At 48.5% G+C, this 7,500-nt stretch overlaps 2 non-coding genes across 2 annotated transcripts; both read left to right on the top strand.

The window, feature by feature from the left end:
* Positions 1–4,019: 4,019 nt before the first annotated feature.
* Positions 4,020–6,314, top strand: LOC124319207. The gene has a single exon (XR_006912901.1). It is a non-coding gene; the product is annotated as a small subunit ribosomal RNA (ribosomal RNA).
* Positions 6,315–7,246: 932 nt separating this feature from the next.
* Positions 7,247–7,399, top strand: LOC124319217. The gene has a single exon (XR_006912913.1). It is a non-coding gene; the product is annotated as a 5.8S ribosomal RNA (ribosomal RNA).
* The last annotated feature ends 101 nt before the right edge of the window (positions 7,400–7,500 follow it).

Below are 7,500 nucleotides of genomic sequence, written 5' to 3'. Positions count from 1 at the left end.
GAATGTCCGGCAAAATTTCGGAAATCAACTTTTTCGTACAGTTACTGCCCGGAACATCCACTACTTTCCTATATAGGGAAGAGGTTGTCGAAAATGAAAATTGAAAAAATTTTCTAAGTCCGAAAAATTGAAAAATTTTTCTAAGTCCCGACGACGGATAGTGAAGCTATAGGCGGCACTGGGACGAGCAAAGACGGCTAAAAATGGCGAGAAAGAGCGAAAGAAAAAAGTTGGAAAAAATTTCTAAGTCCTAAAATTTCCAAGACCGGTTTTTGGTGGTGACCGGTCGGCGGGTGTGATGGTAAGCCCCGCCTGAGCTCTGGTGAAAGCCCGGCAAAATTTCGGAAATCAACTTTTTCGTACAGTTACTGCCCGGAACATCCACTACTTTCCTATATAGGGAAGAGGTTGTCGAGAAAGAAAAAAGTTGAAAAATTTTCTAAGTCCGAAAATTTCCAAGACCGGTTTTTGGTGGTGACCGGGCGGCAGTTGAGCGGGCGGCCCGGCCTGAGCTCAGGTGAAAGTCCGGCAAAAATTCGGAAATCGACTTTTTCGTACAGTTACTGCCCGGAACATCCACTACTTTCCTATATAGGGAAGAGGTTGTCGAAAAAAAGAAAGTTGAAAAATTTTCTAAGTCCGAAAAATTGAAAAATTTTTCTAAGTCCCGACGACGTGGTAGTGACGTGGTTGGCGGGACTTGGACGTATAAAGGCCGATGAAAAAAAATGGAAATGGAAATGAAAATTTCTCGATTTCCGACGACGGTGTTTGGCAACGACTCTCTCGCCCGGCCACTGGTCGGCGCGAGAGAGGAGTGAGCGAGACCCGTCGATTCGAAAAGAGAAGCCGTCACACCGTCGAGGCGTGGCGGCTCTCAAGTGGGTTGGTCGGGCGTGTCGTGATGACTCGCGACCGTAAAAAATTCCCACTCAAATTCTCCCATTTCCGACGACGGTGTTTGGCAACGACTCTCTCGCCCGGCCTCTGGTCGGCGCGAGAGAGGAGTGAGCGAGACCCGTCGATTCGAAAAAAAGCCGTCACACCGTCGAGGCGTGGCGGCTCTCAAATGGGTTGGTCGGGCGTGTCGTGATGACTCGCGACCGTAAAAAATTCCCACTCAAATTCTCCCATTTCCGACGACGGTGTTTGGCAACGACTCTCTCGCCCGGCCTCTGGTCGGCGCGAGAGAGGAGTGAGCGAGACCCGTCGATTCGAAAAAAAGCCGTCACACCGTCGAGGCGTGGCGGCTCTCAAATGGGTTGGTCGGGCGTGTCGTGATGACTTGCGACCGTAAAAAATTCCCACTCGTCGAAAATTTTCTAAGTCCCAACTTTGAAAACGACGGTTCCTGAAAGTCGGCTGGCGGTTGGATGGGGCAATGTCCCCGTCCAATCGCTAAAAATGAGCCGGAAAACGGAGACATTATGCGGCGGAACATTAGTGGTTTTCCTTAGTATAGAAGAGGTCTCGATTCCTAAACTCGGAAAAATTTTCAGAGTCCCAAAAATTTTCGAAGTGTCGAATAGTTTGGTTTCTCGAATTGAAAATTTTTTTCAAATTTGCGACATTACGACAAGCAGCGATTGTAAAGCCCGGTCCAAATTTTTCAAACGAGTCTTACTTCTTGTTAGTCCGCCTGGCCGATACCAAAGAATGGCCGACCGTCGACTATCGGGCGAATAGACGGGTGAAAGAAATAAAGTCGAAGCCGGTGGTTGGATAGATATCGAAGGGAAGGCGAAAGAGGCGAAAAGGAAAGCGCGAAATTTCTTTAGTAGCTTCGACGCAAAAACTTTGGTATCGACGGGGAGCTTTGGGAAATGAAACGAAGACGCAGAATGGGAAGTTGTCCGGTTCGGCGTTAGTTGTAGTTTCATTTCCACCGTAGCTGAGCTCCTTTCCGCCCGCCACTTCACATGATTTTAGTTTCGATTCCGTTCGATCGCGCTTGCACTGTCTTTGTTTTTTTTTCACTGCTTGGATCGCGGCTTTGCTCTAACCAGTTTAGCCCCATGCGATCAAAAAGTCTTAAAAAAAAAAAAACCGTTGAACGGAGACGAACTCGATGAGCTGTCGGTGTGTGAAATATCATTCCTTCGGTAAAACCGTTTTCGAAATTTCCGATGGTCGGTATATGTAAAAATATATCCGAACCGCGATGTGGACGGGAATTCAAACGCCCGCTTCACCGATTGGTGCGACAGCTGAGAAGCTCGTCACTCGATCCAACGACTCTTGGTCGAAAAGTTCAGAAGAGGTGCGCGCGTCAAACATTTTTTTGGTTTCGGACGTTTCGTTTCTTCGGCACGTGTGGTTTGTCTGTGGCCGTCTGTGAGAGAAATCGGACGCTTGTTCTTTGTTATTTTACCGTAACAAGACAAGACGGGAAAGATTCTTTCTTCCAAACTTACGGCATCATAACCATCAGCGTTTACCGTCAGCGACGATACGGAAGAGAAAAGAAAATGGTGCGCGTCTTTTCACTTTTTGACACCGTATCAAAAAAAAATTACCGTTCAGGCGGAAATGTGTGTGTGTGTGTGTGAGCCGAGAGATAAAAAATAAAAAAGCCACCAAACAGAACGCTTTCAAATTATTTCGTGCGGCGTGCGCATATTTCACATTTTGCCGTTTGACGGAAGCTCGTTGTGTGGAACACAGAAGTGGAGATGGACGGAGTTGAAGGGGGGCGAAGACGGCCCGGTCGGACAAAGTCAAGAGATTGAAATATACGAGAGAATTGGGTGGAAGTGATGGCAAATCTATAAAATTCAAAAATCGGATGAGATGCGAGGACCGCAAAATGTGGCGTCGACTCTGACTCTCTTTTACTACGAACTTCCCTTCGACGGAAGATATCGAGAGCTGAGCTGAGCGCCCGCTGAGTATGGCCGGCGTAATTACAAACGAGTTACGGTTGGAGCTATATCGATTGTACGTATCCCGAACGTTCATCGAACAAGCCAGATCAACTCGGCGCCCGGTAAGATGTACGCTCAGTTATGGCCATGACACACGAAGGGAGAATTCAAACGGCTGTGAGTGTACGGCCCGCCCGGAGTTGTGTGTAGGCAGTGACCTCTCAAGAAAAAACGTAAAAAATTTTTTTTTGACAGTCACCGGTCTGCGACAAGTAATCAGTACGAAACTTGGGTGCAATGCAAAAAACATTTTGAGAATCCTTGCTTGACAACAACGAATCTAACACGATAAAAAAAACGATCCCCATCGGTGTACCGCTTGCTTTTCTCGCGCTTCGGCGCAGAATCGCTTATTCAGCTGCCCTTGGAATATGTTCGTTTCGTGCATACTTGATCTCGGTCATTCTTCGGTGAACTCTTAAAGAATTGCGCACTTTTATAGGGGTAGTCTGGTTGCTTGTCTCGACTTGAAATGATTTGTTTTTTTCCGCCCATGACTTTCTATACGATGCCTCTATGCTGGCCTCTGACCGCGGTTGTTCCGAGTTTTCTCTTTCTCTTCGAAAGTCTTTGCGGAAAATTCTGCCTCGTGTGACCGTTGAGCGGTGAGGTGTGTGTGTGTGTGTGTGTCGTGCGGGGTGATGCGAGAGTGTGCCTCGGCGGTGGAAAAATAAAAATAAAACTCTGAGCCCACAAAAATTTAAAAGATGTATGCTTGTCAGCTTAGTAAAGCAGGCTTGACTTATGAGCATACAGCACGCCACATATGACCGTCGAAAACCGTAATACGGGAAAAAAAGTTGATGAATATATCAAGACCGGTCGAATGAATCCGATTCACTTTGGGCTCATAGACCGTTGAATGGTCTTTGACTTTGGAAATTGAAATGAAAAAAATCCAACAAACGGATCGGATCGGTGTTTCTCTTCACTGGGACTCGCTGTGACACGCCAGGCGTTGCGATCAAAAATTTTAGTTTCCGAAGAAAAAGAAAAAAAACGAAAAACGTGTTGATTTGGTGTGTGTTTGGTGATGCGTGGGCGAAATAAAAACCCGCAACTCGCCGGATGCATATCAAACAAACATACACGAAATACCTGGTTGATCCTGCCAGTAGCATATGCTTGTCTCAAAGATTAAGCCATGCATGTCTAAGTACAAGCCGCTAGACGGCGAAACCGCGAATGGCTCAATAAATCAGTTATGGTTCCTTAGATCCACTCCATCCTACTTGGATAACTGTGGTAATTCTAGAGCTAATACATGCACTCGAGCCTCGACTGCGGGCTTTCGGGCTCGCAGAAGAGGTGCTTTTATTAGATCAAAACCAGTCGGGGCCGGGCTTTCGGGCTCGCGCACCGTACCAATTTTGGTGACTCTGGATAACTTCACGCCGATCGCACGGCCTTCGCGCCGGCGACGTATCTTTCAAATGTCTGCCTTATCAACTGTCGATGGTAGGTTACGCGCCTACCATGGTTGCAACGGGTAACGGGGAATCGGGGTTCGATTCCGGAGAGGGAGCCTGAGAAACGGCTACCACATCCAAGGAAGGCAGCAGGCGCGCAAATTACCCACTCCCGGCACGGGGAGGTAGTGACGAAAAATAACGATACGGGACTCTTCCGAGGCCCCGTGATTGGAATGAGTACACTTTAAATCCTTTAACGAGGAACCATTGGAGGGCAAGTCTGGTGCCAGCAGCCGCGGTAACTCCAGCTCCAATAGCGTATATTAAAGTTGTTGCGGTTAAAAAGCTCGTAGTCGGATGTCTGTCTTCGGCCGGGCGGCGCCGCTCTGAATCAAGGGTGTTGCGTTTCACGCTCTGGGAGCCCGGGTGTCAAAGCCCGACTCTCTTCACGGTCGGACAACATCGCCGGAGTGGTGGTCGGTGCGTCGTTGTTGTATCTGCGGCCAGAGTTGGAAAGTTCTTTCGGGTTCTTTTTTAAATTTTGGTCGTAGTTGACTCGATTCGCTCCACCCAGTCAATCGTTCGGGGTGCCCTTCACCGGGTGTCTCGGGCGGCCGGCAACGTTTACTTTGAACAAATTAGAGTGCTCAAAGCAGGTGTATCCCAACGCCTGAATATCGCAGCATGGAATGATGGAATAGGACCTCGGTCCGATTTTGCTGGTCTTTTACTTTTGGACCCGAGGTAATGGTCAATAGAGACGGACGGGGGCATTCGTACTGCGGCGACAGAGGTGAAATTCTTGGACCGCCGCAAGACGAACAACAGCGAAGGCATTTGCCAAGAATGTTTTCCTTGATCAAGAACGAAAGTTAGAGGTTCGAAGGCGATCAGATACCGCCCTAGTTCTAACCATAAACGATGCCAACCAGCAATCCGTCGGAGTTACTCCAATGACTCGACGGGCAGCTTCCGGGAAACCAAAGTCTTTGGGTTCCGGGGGAAGTATGGTTGCAAAGCTGAAACTTAAAGGAATTGACGGAAGGGCACCACCAGGAGTGGAGCCTGCGGCTTAATTTGACTCAACACGGGAAACCTCACCAGGCCCGGACACTGGAAGGATTGACAGATTGAGAGCTCTTTCTTGATTCGGTGGGTGGTGGTGCATGGCCGTTCTTAGTTGGTGGAGCGATTTGTCTGGTTAATTCCGATAACGAACGAGACTCTAGCCTGCTAAATAGGTGACGGGTTTTATCAATTGAAACCGAAGGGAGTACGGAGGCGTCGGGATCAGGTGGCGGCGATTCGGGTCTCGGTGGGACTGGTTCCTTTAGTGAGGCAATCTCTCGGCTTGGTTTCGTTGTGCTCTGTTCGTCGGGTGTACGGCCTTCACGGGTTGGTTGCCTGGCGGATGAGGTATGGCGGGGCTTTGTCGGGAATGTCTCGCGGGGGCTGGCTCTATTGTTATTCGGTCGTCGTCATCCCCGGCGATACCTTCTGCTCTCGCGTCCGTCACGCAGTCTTCTTAGAGGGACAAGCGGCGTCCAGCCGCGTGACAGTGAGCAATAACAGGTCTGTGATGCCCTTAGATGTCCTGGGCCGCACGCGCGCTACACTGAAGGAATCAGCGTGTTTCACTCTCCCTGTCCGAAAGGACCGGGTAACCGCTGAACCTCCTTCGTGGTTGGGATTGGGGACTGCAATGATCCCCATGAACCAGGAATCCCTAGTAGGCGCGGGTCACTAGCCCGCGTCGATTACGTCCCTGCCCTTTGTACACACCGCCCGTCGCTACTACCGATTGAATGATTTAGTGAGGCCTTCGGACGGGCTTGTCGGGGTGCCGTCGAGTGGGGAGCAATCTCTGCCCGTGCGGTGCCTACCAACGGCGAGACTGAAAGATGGTCGAACTTGATCCTTTAGAGGAAGTAAAAGTCGTAACAAGGTTTCCGTAGGTGAACCTGCGGAAGGATCATAAACGAACAAGACAAATGTTTTGCGCATATGGCTTTGGTTGAGCACGAAACAACTAAAAGTTGCAAAACAAAAAAACCCCATCAAAAGTCTTTCGGCGTAAGACATCGTATGAACTATGTGTGGGTTGACGGAAGAAAATCATTTATTTTGAACGGGTATCAGGCGCTCTGATGCGCGGTGGTTTAAAGCGGATTCGCCTTTTCAAATTGATTTTTCTTTCCTCTCGGCTCAAAAAAAAAACACAAAGTCTTTCGATTTGGTCTATGGCCGTGAGCAAATTCTTCCTGCTTCGATGGTGAATGTCTCTATAGATTCATTCGACCTTTAGCGGCGCTCACAGTGTTGACGTTAGTAGAGTGAAGAATACGATAGCCCGCCTGGGCCGCGAGTACCGAAGGAACAATAAAGGAGATTTTATAAAGTCTTAGTCCCTAAATCAAACACTTTGAAAAATAAAAACTCGGTGGATGGAGAGTCGGAAAAAAAAAAAACATCAAGATTTTGAACGGGTATCAGGCGCTCTGATGCGCGGTGGTTTAAAGCGGATACGCCCAATCGAAATTGTTTTTTTTTTGTTTCTCTCTTCGTCTTCGGGATTTTTTGATTCTCGGTGGGGGACGAAAGTGTGAGACTTTACTCTGGACGTTCTTTTCGGGCGTAGATACTCGTGGTTGCGTGCGTGTGCGTCGTATAGACTAACACTCCAAAGCCCGACACTATGCCGTTGAAAACCGAATGTTTTTTAAGCTTGCCCTTCGCCCTCTCGATGAAGTAGGAAGAATTCAAAATCACAATAACACACTAAACCCAAATTCTAGTACGAGTGTTTATCGGAACATTTTCTTTCTGGCTTTCTTTCTCCGCCCTCGCATTCATTTGCTTGGGCGGGTTGGAGAAAAAGAGAGAAGAAAACGAATATGTCGTTTTATATACGACCCTGAACGGTGGATCACTAGGCTCGTGGATCGATGAAGAGCGCAGCAAAGTGCGCTAATCCATGCGAACTGCAGAACACATGGAGCATCGAAATCTTGAACGTAAATGGCGGCCCAGCTTCTCGCTCGGGCCACATCTGACTGAGGGTCGGTCGAATGATGAACGAACAGAGATTTTTTCAGTCTTGGTTTTGCATGTTGGGTCGCGGCGAGATTTATTTTTCACCCGGCCTGACCGCATAAAAGCTCCCG

This window comes from Daphnia pulicaria, unplaced genomic scaffold (assembly GCF_021234035.1).
Source record: "Daphnia pulicaria isolate SC F1-1A unplaced genomic scaffold, SC_F0-13Bv2 h1tg000137l, whole genome shotgun sequence".
NCBI lineage: Eukaryota > Metazoa > Arthropoda > Branchiopoda > Diplostraca > Daphniidae > Daphnia > Daphnia pulicaria.
This window is presented reverse-complemented; position numbering and strand designations above follow the sequence as displayed.